The 13,246-nt window shown below is 58.8% G+C and overlaps 1 pseudogene; it reads right to left on the bottom strand.

The window, feature by feature from the left end:
* LOC119096260 (oxysterol-binding protein-related protein 8-like) overlaps positions 1-13,246 on the bottom strand; it is a 36,817-nt pseudogene that overhangs the window by 8,564 nt on the left and 15,007 nt on the right.

The raw sequence follows: 13,246 nt of genomic DNA, 5'->3' as shown, positions 1-13,246 counted from the left end.
CGGAGGACACGGCGTCAGACGACGGCGGCACGGTACTCATGTCAGAAACACGGCGCCATGGTCATGTCAGTTGTCGGATGTCAGAAGCTACCGGCGACATAATACCGTATGTCGGACAAGGCGACGAAATCTGCGAGCAACACAGTTCGGTCCGTTGAGAAACTCGACGTCAGCTTCCGGTGCCGCGGTGCTGTACGTCGGCAATCAGCGGCTCGTGTCACATCTCCGTCGCAGCGTCGCCTACCGCCACACATAATCTGTCAGCGACACGGCTGACTGCCTCCTTCCCGCAATGCAGTCATGTCTCGCACAAGCACGGGCGAAACCAACCGTCGCGGTCCCCACAGATCCACACCATCAATTATCCCCAGCCACTGCCTGCCGGCTGCCGACCTACCCAAGACACAGACCAGACCCTCCCGTCGCCTCCTCTCTCCCCGCCGGCCGCTTGACCTACCCAGACCACAGACACCCCAAGATCCAGACACAGACCCTCCCGTTGCTTCCTCTCTTCCCGCCGGCCGCGTGACCTACCCAGACCACAGACACCCCCAGGTCACAGACACAGACCCTCCCGGTCGCTTCCCTCCTCTTCCCGCCGGCCGCGTGACCTACCCAGGACCACAGACACCCCAGGCCACAGACAACAGACCCTCCTGGCGCTCCCCTCTGCCCGCCGGCCGCCTGACCTACCCAGGTCGCCGCCTCTGGCTCCGACTCTGCCCAGGAAGCGGGCCGCCGCGGCGTTCATGAGGACCGCTTCAGCAGCGACGAGCAAGCCATGCTGAGCTCGAGCGCGTCCATCCAGCACTTGCCCGAGCTCTGGGTGGCGGCGCGGAAGATATGAGGTGCGCCGTCGGAGCGGCTGCACCACCGCACCTGCCCGGCCCCCGGCAGAAGCGTCAGCGGACGGGCGCGGCGGCCCGCTGGCTGGGCCGGCGTGGGGTCACGTGGCGAGGGGCGCTCATCGATTGGATTGGTGGGAAGCCTGTGCTTGCCACACTCATGCCACAAGTAATCTTAATATTTACGATAAAAATTCCTCCCGCACCGTCCTACACCGAACGTTTGAAAGAAAAGCCCAGTCTCCATTGTCGTGTCGCCTAGAATGATATGAGCTGCGCGGCATGCGACCCTCAGGCCTTATGGCATTGGCGACAACGAATTATTCTCGCACAGATGCCAAAAAATAGGACAAAAGGAAGCACGCAAGCCAATTTACCAACAGAGACCATGTATACAGATTTGACATTTCGCAAACCCATCCGCTTATGTAACATGTAATATATATCAAGGCGCAACTCATCAACTACGCTTCCCCAAGGCGCGGGGCTTATCGGCCACAGCTCATCAACTATGCAGTGGCTGGACGACGAGGGACCGCCTTGGAATCTCCATTCATAATTAACGTGGGGACGAAAACGTACGGGGGTATCACGAGTACGTCATCACGTAAATGGCCCTAATGGAAGAGCTTGAGTACTTCGGTGAAACAAACACCCCGACCGCGGCTGACTGACAGACGCCAGACGCTGTAACGATCCCGCGGCCCCCGCAAGGACCGCGCCCGGCGCGTGTTTGGCCACACCGCGCGCTCCAGCCTACTCTGCGGCGGCGGCGCGCCTCCTGGTCCGCGCGGCACGGGCTCATCCCGGCCGCGATGTGTGGTGGCGTCGTGGGCCGACGACATGTCACACCCTGACCGCTTCAGAAACAAGCTCGCCTCGCCGATGTCGCAGGCGGCAGCACCAGAGCACGCCGACGGTGGTGTCCGCTGTTTCAGTCCCCGTCCTGTTCCCATCTCACGCTTCCGTTCGCAGCCGCAGGCGGCGCGTCCGCTTGGGACGGGGCCGCCGTCGCAATGAACGCGTTTCCATTATTACCAACCACTTCCTGACCCTCTGCTGGAGCAAAGCTGTTTCTCGTCCGCTTATTCCTTGCTCACCGGCCGACTAAAGCGATAGCGATAATTGCCCGACCATGACCGCCATGACCCGTCAAACCATTTCCGACCATGACCCCGTCGAACACGTCTAATGGGAGTCATACACCTGCACTCCGCCTCGCGGCAATCAGCCGAGATTTCCATGGAAAACATCAGTAGTCGCACAAATCAACCCACACTCTTTGCTCCCGAAGCCGCACACATCCAACGACCCCCTAAAGCCACATATCATCGACTCTACCTCCATTACCTAGACCTGGTTTCGACGACTGATACCAAACAAAATCCATAACGGTCACTGAGAGGACATTGGTTAAGTCCGGGAGGGAACCTATGTGTATATGCCACTAGTCTTTTTCCTTCCCGTCCTCACCAATCCTATTTTGCAAAACTCGCAACTATGTTCGAGTCTTAACGACCGTGACACGCGAAAGATTCGTTACCAGATTATATCGCAGGGTCAGATCTGAGACTTCGAGCCCATTTTCTAAGCAATGACAGGGCCGAGAACCGCTATTACATGGTCGGGCCCTTAAGTCCATTTGACTCCTGCGTCAGTCGGGGGACCACAGTGTAAGCAACAGCGGGAGCAACAGCGAGCCTTGACAGTGGGGTCGAGCAAACAGCGAAAGCAACACGAAAATATGAATTATACCTTTACTTGTCTAGTTTTATCATCAAATTCCTGCAACGGTTTTGCGATATCTTGAATGGTAATCCGATAATACTACAAATCTACGAATTGCACAGATGAAACATACTCACGGAATACCTTCCATGCGTTCTAATTGACACTCTAAAGCGTTCAAATGTATCTCATTCGGGAAACGTTATGTTTTCGTCCGCCCGTTGGCCACAGCCTGGTGTTATACACGGGACCGATACGGCACGGCCCACGGAGACTGCAACGTCGGGTGGGGGTTTTTACTGTAAGACTTGCGAGCACGCGCGGCCAAAACCGAGAGATGTAATTCTTCCCTACTGGTGCTGGACAAGGCTAAGCATTTTTAGGGCGTGCTACACCTGAGTGCTATCGGGTTAGAAAGAGTCCACTGAGCGATTTCAAATGAATGACACCGGTGTGTTTCCTTCAGTTAATCGAATTAAAAAAACAGGTGACGCCTGACTTTTAAGAAGGGCAGGCTCCCCTCGAAATTCAGTGGGCCATATCCGATGACTTCCTTTTTGGGTGGGGGCCTTACCCCAGGGGGAGGGCTTGGTAAACCCTGTGTCTCATCCCACAATTACCAAGACTCTGGCTGCGTTCCTGCCTCGGTACGCTCATTGAGCACCGATTTTTTCTAAGTATCACCGCATGGTAACTGGAAAGCCAGCTCAACTAACAACTAACTGTTACAATCAACGTGCATTCTGCATGGCATTGATATGACGGATGTTTGGTTTTTCACACGCTCGAAGTGAAGCGGGTGAGAGTCGCTTTTCCCTCAGAGGAACAACAGCTTGGGGCTGTGTCCCCCAGACGTATAACTGGCCTGCATTTCGTGCTTGTTGAAAGAGCGGGGAAAGTGGATTTTCCACAGGATGACATCTGCATAGACGTATTTGCGGAAGGTTGAAAACCATGTTCTTAACGTATACGAGGAATGAACATCAATGGTAGTTCACACGAATTCGTTAACAATGATATTCACTAAAACGCAAATGTTTCATCGATACAATTTTGGAGCATTGTGAACCTACGTATGGATGGGTTATGATAGCCAACACACATTGTGAACACTGGACAGATTCTTGTGAACGGATAAATAAATGAAAGCAATCCTAAGCGCATCATGGTAAATCATACACCAATTTAATTTGTCAGCATGCGAGAGAGCTGCAACTGCATCCCTTTACATTCACAAAACAGGTACCTTTATGAAAAGCGGATGCAATCTACGAGGCTTCCAGACATGATTGCTGTGGCTCCGCACATTACCTTTAAAATATAAGGAAGCATTATATATATATATATATATATATATATATATATATATATATATGTATGTATGTATATATATATATATATATTATATATATATGTATATATATACATATAAAACTAATACCAGAAGATTAGCACGAAATCCGAGAAGTTTTGGTCCTGTTCCCTTATGACGACTTCCCCGAATCTAACCCCCCTCAATCATTTTCAGCAAATCGACACCCATGGCCATGGTTTATCCAATCGTAACTTAGCCTTTAATCCCTTTATTCACCACCAACTGAATGACTTAACTTGAGTCTGAACTGCCGAACCTGATGCGTATGACCTCAGTCGGCGGCTTTGATCGGCTGGTATCCTGGATTACGCATGGAGGGGTGCTTGCCGTACAGCACCGCCCGCCCCCCCCCCCCCCCCCCCCGCCGCCCACCGGTTACCGATGCTCTCGCCGTCCGGGCCTTGTGACCAGATACTCTGCTCCAGCGGGTGGTACAGCTTGAAGCGGAAAGCCATCCTTCTTGCTGGGCCGCTCGATCAGGTGACAGCTGGCAAGTAGGATCGTGCCTACCCAGTGGCTGTTCTGCGGGCGTGTCGGGCTCATCAGCGGCGGGACACGGCAGCGACAGCACCCGCCACTGCTGCGGGCCGATACATGGCACACACGGCACACGCGGACCGACATACATCACACACGGGCCGACACACGGCACACGCGGGCCGACACACGTCGCCCACGGGCCGACACAAGTCACGATCACGACCGGATCCCGTCGAGCCGGTGGGTGGGTGATGACGTCCGGATGACGCGCGATTAAAGCGACCCCGTCAGCAGGAGTGTGTTGACCGAGTGGGCGCGTCGAGGGTCAGCGCACGTCATCATCACGTCATCGGCAGCAGCAAAATCGCTACCAATGACAGTCCTTTGAAGGCTACCGAGATATTACGCCTGGTTATTACTCGTGATCATTAACACAGATCGCCGCATCGAGTACTGATAATGTAAACCGCTCTTTGCCTGATGATATCGTTTAGTTCAGGCGCTGTTTTTTTTAAGTCAGGACCCACACGCCATCTCTCAACATTTGACTCGTAACAACGACGCATGCTCCACCGGAAACAGGAGGCCCTGCTTAGAACACAAGCATTGCCTGAAGCCTATCAGAACAAATGTAATTTGCAAGTACCCAAAACCGTATCGAAGTGGCGTCACGGATTCACAGATGGATACGAACACGGCGACCCAACCGCCCCAACCGCAAGTTAAGCACGAACGTCTGCGTCAGCCGCCCAGACTTGGCTCCCTCTGGTGCTGTTCTCCAGCGCAGCACCGTGCGCGACGCGTGGAATCGTCCGGCTAATGCGATCTTTTCACCGAAAACGCCGCGGACTGCGCGCGGTCGTCCGGCGTTTGCATGGAGCACTGGTGACTACCGCCTCCCGTGCGGGGCGCTCGAAGCGACCCGAGCCGTCCCGTGTCGGATCAGAGGCCGTGCCCGGTATCTCTACTGTCCAGTCGCTGGTTCCGTTCGTCGTCTGATCATCACAAACGCTAGGAAATTGTCTCTACAGCGACTCGCAGAATGTTTTGCGCTCATACAGTGCATGACAACCTAAACAATATTCCTAACGAGGCCTCGCAGCTTTCTGGCGACGGGACGAGCCAGAGCTGGATACTCAAAGAGCCAAACATTTGCCGCGGACACTCAGAGCTGGACGTAAGAGGAAAGCCGCAATAACGTGCACAGTAGTCTCTGTGCACGCTGTTCTCAGGGCGAGCAGTGTCTCCGCGTCTACGACGTCCACCACCTGCGTGGCAGCAGCGGCTTTCTGTCGGACAATGCATCCGTGTCTGCCGCGACCAGCAGAAGCGCGCGAACAAGACCAATTTCAGGAGTAATTCTCCGTTTTTGCCGGAGTCGCCGCGTCTGAATGTTGGCACATTCGCCATCTCAGCACGGCATTGGTCGCGACGCGTCCCCCATATTGCCACTCGCCAGCGCCACATTGTTCCGCCGACGTCAGCGCTGCGTCCGTTCAGCAGCGTCGGCAGCCTCTCGAGCGTGTCGCGGCGGCCGCTCGCGCCGTCGGACAGGGCCGGCCGGCGGGCCCTGGGGATCGATGTGACTGTCCCAGACGCGGCGGCGGCCGGGCGCCGCAAGCTCCGCCGCAGTCGGCCCCAGCAGTCACCGGGGGCGGGCGGGGGGCGGACCGCCGCCGGCGCCGGGGGTCCGGCCGTCGGCGACGTCCGGGTTCGGGGCGGGCCCACGACTGCCGGCAGTCGATTCATTAGACCCAATCTGGTGAGCAGATCGATCTGAACGGGCGGGCCGCTGAGCCCGGCGCGGGCGATTACGTTTAATCCCGGCCGGCGGCTGCGGGCGGCGGCCGGTCAGCGACGCGCCACCGGCGCTGGGTCTGAGCCGCCGCGGCCAAGCCGCCCCGCCGGTTAGCAGTGACCGTACCGTTCTCCACCGACGGCGGCCCGACCGGCCGGCTCGCCGCAGCCGCATCGCCGCCAACAGCGGGGCACCTTGTCAATCAAGGCGGGCCGACGGAGCGCGTCCGTCCGCGTCTCGGTCTCTCCCGCGGAGGCCGGCGCACAGCCGCCCCCCCCCTCCGGCGGTACCCGCGGCACGCCCGCCTCCAGCCTCCCGCCGCAGGCACTCACCTTGGCCTTCTCGCTCTTGTAGAGGACGAGCAGGCCGGGCTTTAGCACGCCACCAGAGCTTGGTCCAGCTCTTGAGCGTGCCCCCGCACCTTGAGCCAGTCGGCCCGCACCAGCACGGCAGGGTCGCGCACTGTGTTCAGCAGCTCGTCCGCGGCGCGGCGCTTCTCGTGCCGGTAGCGCCGCCGCTGGTCCTTGTACGACTCCTTCCGGGTCAGCGGCTGCGGCGCCGCCTGCGGCAGGCGACAGTCAGAGGTCACCGGTCGGTAGGGGTCGCTGCTGTAGCGCGGGCACGGTGGACGAGCAAGGCATCGCGCTCCTTAGACACAGCGGAGGGATGGGACGTGGGAGGTGTGACGGCAGCAGAGTGGACAAGGGTGTTGAAGATAGGTGTGAATATGAGTGGCGGTGAATAATACCGAAAACAATAATGCGAGCCAAGGCGTAGGCAGTAGAACAAGCAAATCATAAGCAAAAGTGTACGTAACAGCGTGGGCAGGAGCATGAACGGGCAGGGGGAGGAGCATAAGCTAAGGCCTGGACAGGAATGTCAGCCAGAAGGGTGCGCGGGAATGTGAACAATCATTGTGAGGAGTGTGAATGAAGCTATGGGTAGATGCGCCTGCGCAGGCGATCAGCAGTACAATCAGTTGAACAACAGCCATTATAATCAACAGGGCATGGTGCCATCATACTCGGCAATATCACGATCTGACTCCGGCGATGGACGGCGGATGACATCAACGACCTCTGGTGACCAAGTCTCGCGCGGACCCCACCACCCCCGCGACAATGCGCCCCAACCAGTGCGCCTGTGTGTGTTCTGAGTGTGTCGACGTAGGCACAACGCCGCCGCCGCCGCCGCCGCCGCCGCCGGGCCGGCCGCGAGCCTACTAGCGACAGCGCACACACCAGCGCACACACAGCGCCGACCGCACGGCGTCCGCCTCAGCGGTGTTTCCGGTTTCAGTCACAAAGCAAGCGCGTGACCCGGACGTCTCAACAGCTCGGATTGAGTAGCAAACAAGATTGGTCGATATCTGACAAATCCAATAGGGTAAGTCTTTTTGGCGACCGGTATTTCAACACCGTGCTGATCCTCTATAATCCCAGCCAGTATAAAGTTCCCGCCACCAGGATCGGCCCAAGGTCATGGGTTTTCCACAAGCCGTCTTGGCAGCCTGAATCCCAGGCTCTTGATCCTCTGCAATTTTCCGCAGAACCGAGCCGGCTACCGCTGATATCACGGTTTGCAATCCTGGTTCTATCTGTGGGAGGACTAAGATGCTAGGCCGGGTCACCAGGAGCCCGGCGCGGCCTCCGCAGCAGCTACGATCAGCACCCGGAATGCGATGCGGTGAGAATACGGACCACTCCCTCCTCCACACACAACACCCACGAGCACGGATCTTTTCACTCTTTAGGCTTGGTTTTTCACGAGTCGGTGCGGGTTTCCGGAACCCTACCGCCCCTTCCTCCTGGAGGGAGGAGCAGTGGAGGAGGGCACCGCCCCTCCCCAGGAGCCACCCTTGCCGGCAGCAGCGGCAGTATGCCGCCGTGGACATCATCGCCCGACAATGTCCGTCCACCAGCCACCCGCCGCCCGTCCGTCGTATGGCGGGCGTTCATAGCTAGCCCGGGAAGCTGCCTCCGGGAGACACACGCGGTTCGATCATCCCTTTGCACGGCTCGTTGCAACACATTCAAAGTCTCACACACACTGACGACCCCGGCCGCGTCCTGCACGTCTGTCGCACGTGGCAGCTGGGAGCGTCCGGGCGGAACGCCGCTGCGGTCAACCAGCGCCGCGCGACCGGCACCGGACTCCCGTGGCATGTCGTGAGCGCCCGGCGCTTGACCCCAGCCTGGGCGAGATCACCGACCGGCGGGCCGGGCGGCGCCGCCCCTATCAAATATCCGCCCGCCCACCCTCTCCGCGTGATCGTTCACGATCAGTTCAAAGTCCAGCCCGCATTGATCGGCGGCGAAATCGCTGAAACGTCGTCGACCGAGGTTTGACCGATAGCGCCCAGGTTGCACCGTGTTGTCCGCAGCTGTCAGCAGCGGTCGCGGTTCGCAAGGCCGGCTTTCGAGCAAGGCGACGCGCCACTCACAGGCCGTGCGATGATATCGCCACAGGGCAGCGGTACCGCAACACCCTGGCTGCCTTATTAACGCGCTGCGGGACGCGGAGTGTGATGGAAAACGAAGCAAAACACAGCTTAATGGCGCGGTAAGTAAAATATTTTCAGGTGCCACACACCAGCGGTATGTGACACCACCTGAAACCACAGAACAGCTAGTACGAGCGCAAACGACATGCTGCGCCCTCCCCCATCCGCCCCGCCCCCCCCCCCCCCCCCCCCCGAGTGTCAGCAGGTGAGTAAACTGGATACCACTCGTGCTACACAAATTAAATGTCAACGCCTACAACTCACTGCACGGCTAACGTTGGGCCGGGTGCGTTTGAGCACTTCCTTACGAGCAGCCGTGATACCTTGCCAGAATAACTATAACTCCGAGCCAGACTCGAACCTTACGACCCTCTCCATCTGTTTCGGCCGGCTGCACACAGTTCAGCTCCAGCCAAAACGAGAGGACCCAAGGGACAGCGCCAACCGCGACCAGGCGGAGCCTCTAGCCCCGGTTCGCCAGGGGCGGACCCCAAGCTCTGTCCACTCCCAGTGACCGACGCCCGCTGTTACAGCTAGGCGCCGGTGGCAGTCCGACCGGGAGACGGCGGTCTGACCGGCGGTCGGACCGGGAGACGACGGTCTGACCGGCGGCCGGACCGGGAGACGGCAGTCTGACCGGCGGTCGAACCGGGAGACGACGGTCTGACCGGCGGTCGGACCGGGAGACGGCGGTCTGACCAGCGGTCGGACCGGCGGCGGAAACGACGGGTGGCTGGGGAGGCGGTGCTCGCGGAGCCGGCGGCGCAAGGCGGGGCCATCAATAGGTCACGGGCTGTTGTCGGGTCTGCTTAGAGGTCACGAGTTGCGCAGGGTGGTCGGCCCGCGGTCAAGCCAAAGGCCATCAGTTTCCGTGGGGGCCGGCAGGGGCCGCCCCCTGCCATGGGAGTGAGCCGCGCAGCCAATCAATCCGCCGCCTGGGGACGACACCGTCGGAACGCGGCCGCCGCCTCCGCCCTGACCGCGCCATGGGCTGAACCGCAGCACGGCAGGGCAGCAGCTCAGTCGGTAGGGATCCGAACGTCATCGCCCTATCCGCCAGGTCACCGGCACCGCCGCCCCGCCCGCAGCCGCTCCGCTCGACCACAGCTGAGGACTTGGGCACGTCGACAGCCGCGGTCACTGCGGCGGCCCCGCTTGACACGCGCTACTGCGACCCGACGTCCCGGCCGAGGTCACGACCGCTCCCCGCGACGGACTGAGCCCTCGGCCCGAGGTCCCGACCGGTCCCGCGACAGACTGAGCCCCGTCCCGGCGGTCCCGGTCCTGAGACGGACTGAGGCCCGCTTAATGAAATGAGCCATACCGGCAGTACCGTTCCCGCGAGCAGCTGAGTCATCGCGTTCCCAGGACGGTGGACTGAATCACGCCTGAGTGCCCAACGGGCTTTTTCCATGCAGCCTCGTGCCCCTCCAAGAGCGCCTGCACACCTGCCAGGCAGCGGTTGAGCCAGCCGCACACCACAGACGGCCAGCCAGCCGCTGAGCCTCAAAGGGCGGCCGCGGCTGAACCAGCGCCAGCGTCGCTGCGGACAACAGACCTCCCGTGGTGCAGACGTCCGTGTCCGCTGACATAGAGCCGCGGGCCGCGGCCGGGGAGCGCGCCGTTTTGCTGATTGACGCGCCCCCCCCCCCCCCTGAGACGCACCGGTGATGACATTCCCCCCCCCGCGAGACGCACCAATCGACAGAGCCGCGGCCTCGGCCGGGGAGCGTGCCGTTTCTCTGATGACATCCTCCCCCCAGAGACGCACTGACCGCTCGCACGGAGCGTGCGCTGCGGCGGGCGGAGCCAAACACCACGCAGCGTGCGTGCGTGCGTGCGTGCGTGCGTGCGTGCGTGTGTGCGTGCGTGTGTGTGTGTGTGTGTGTGTGTGTGTATGTGTGTGTGTCGGTTTGGCGGCGCCTGTTTGTGTTCAACTGGGTATCTCCAGCGGGAGCCGGCCTGCGTCGGCCGTCCGTCCGGAGGCCGTTCGCGAGTGTGGCCGGTCCACACGGCCCTCGCCGGAAGAAGCGGGCGGCCAGGCTGCCGCGGACTTGACAGTCCGACCGGAGGTCTGCAGACCGCGCGCCACCGGCCGGCAGCCGGCCGGCCGAGCTGGCATCCCGACTAACGGCCGACGTGCTGGACCGGCCGGCCGACAAATCGACCCCGCACATGACTGCTGGTGTGCATATTTCACCATCCGGGCCGTGACGTCACGCAGCCGCCGCCGCGCTGCCGGCTGAATGACCGGATGCCGGCAGCGTCGCATCGTGTAACGACAGCGTGTCCTGCCGACGGAATGACGAGCGCCGCCTGATGGCGGGATTACGGGCGGCGGGACTGACACGGTCAATGATCAGCGGCAGCACTGCCAGCGGGACAGCAGGCCATGGGGTCCACCGGACAGTGATCAGCGGCAGCACTGCCAGGGGGACAGCAGGTCATGGGGCCCACCGGACAGGGATCAGCGGCAGCACTGCCAGCGGGACAGCAGGTCATGGAGCCCACCAGACAGTGATCAGCGGCAGCACCGCCAGCGGGACAGCAGGTCATGGGGCCCACCGGACAGCGATCAGCGGCAGCACTGCCAGCGGGACAGCAGGTCATGGGCCCATCGGACAGTGATCAGCGGCAGCACTGCCAGCGGGACAGCAGGTCATGGGCCCATCGGACAGTGATCAGCGGCAGCACCGCCAGCGGGACAGCAGGTCATGGGGCCCACCGGACAGTGATCAGCGGCAGCACTGCCAGCGGGACAGCAGGCCATGGGGCCCACCGGACAGTGATCAGCGGCAGCACTGCCGGCGGGACAGCAGGTCATGGAGCCAACCGGACAGGGGTATGCACCAACGGGACAGACGGTTCATTGCTTCTACAGGGGGATGCCAACACGACACGCACCGCCATCGGGACGGCGCGGCCAGTGCCAACGGGACAGAGGGTTTATCGCTGTCCCGACAGCAGGCAGATCTCACTGATGAGTCAATGGACACATCACTGAAGTGAAGAGATCAATATCTACCCATTGCCGGCAATAGCTTCTTCAGCTCTCTCCCTCAACCGTCTTTTTCCAGACAACGAAATCATCGCGAGCTGTTTTGTTCGGGTTCGCCGGTACTCGTGGAGCGTTCTTTTATATCACCGTCGTGTCTGAGTGTGTAATGTGTATGCGTGACTATGTGAAGTATAGATGTGTGAAGGACTAGGCTTTAGTATCTGTATGTATGGTATACTCATCCCTTTAAGTTGGACATTTTCAGAAATTGGCTTTTTCGCCTGTGGATTGTTTGCGGTCTAAAAACAGATAAAGAAATAAGCGCTGTTAACAGGACGGCGGATTCACTGTTCACCAGGACAGAAGTTCCGCTGCAATTGCAGCGAAACGGCGGGCTCACTGCTCACGGGGCGCGGGGATGCCCGATTTTTTTCTTCGAAAACGCTTTTGAAACAGCATTTTCGACCGCGCCACTTTCGCTGTACACCGACAAGACAGGGGTAGCGTCGGCACAGACAGTGCTGTTTCGTGTCATTTCTTGAAGAACCTACCCAATATTTTTTTTTCAAGACCCTTCCGTCCGTACGCGTTATATCCCCCAAACCTCCATACAAACAAGTCTGCCAGCCATTGCATATTGTTGCCTTGAGTTCACCCAAGCCATCACAGAGCAGACCCCACAAGCCCATTTACAGGTTCCGTCCCGAAAACTAAACACGCTAGAGTCGAGCCAAGAGCACATGAAGTATGTCACGCAGAACTGTATCAGATTTGTTCATCAGACCAGTGTCAGTGAAAATCAGAAAAAACACACCTTTGATGAGTTTAAACCGGGTTAACGGGTAAAATAAATGATAAGGAATCTTGTTCTACTTCAAGCTACGTGTCCAACACCAATGTGGGATGCGATACTGCCTCTATACAGCCCTTGACACAATGAGTCCCAAAGCGACAGTGTCGTATCAGCAGGAATGACCTTTGGGACGTCAAATTAAGCTATACGAGATGAGCCCTGCGGGCATAATCGCCACTCTGCAAGCCCGAGGATTCAAGACCGTGCTTAGAACGATGCGGCAACAAAACAACAACACGGCGCGGCGCTTGTCAAAACGCCTCAGATACTGCTTAGCGTGACATGTAGCGCGTTGAACTTCGCGGCAGGAGAGATAAAACATTCCCGTTGAGATTTGATTCAGATTTGACGCATTTGATAAAGCACTTTCTTGCATGGACTGACCGAATCGGTACGTTACAGAGTGTCTTCAGGAAGTGTGATAATAAAAACAACACATCAGTTCCGTCAAGTCCTTAGTACACCTTTTCCACGACAAAGCTACGTTGCATGACTCCACCTAACGAGATTCCCTATTTCACAATTTCACATCATTTCAATGAAAAACAGTCGTCACTCGTGACCCACAGAACACATGGTCTTCAAATATTCACAGCTGTAAAAGGCTTACATCCGGTTTGTCGAAACTTCGCGCTGTACGTTGAATGGCCCACGACGACCTCATAT

Source organism: Pollicipes pollicipes, unplaced genomic scaffold (assembly GCF_011947565.3).
Source record: "Pollicipes pollicipes isolate AB1234 unplaced genomic scaffold, Ppol_2.1 Scaffold_192;HRSCAF=218_pilon_pilon_pilon, whole genome shotgun sequence".
NCBI lineage: Eukaryota > Metazoa > Arthropoda > Thecostraca > Pollicipedomorpha > Pollicipedidae > Pollicipes > Pollicipes pollicipes.
Note: the sequence above shows the minus strand (reverse complement) of the source record. Positions and strands in the feature narration are given on the sequence as shown.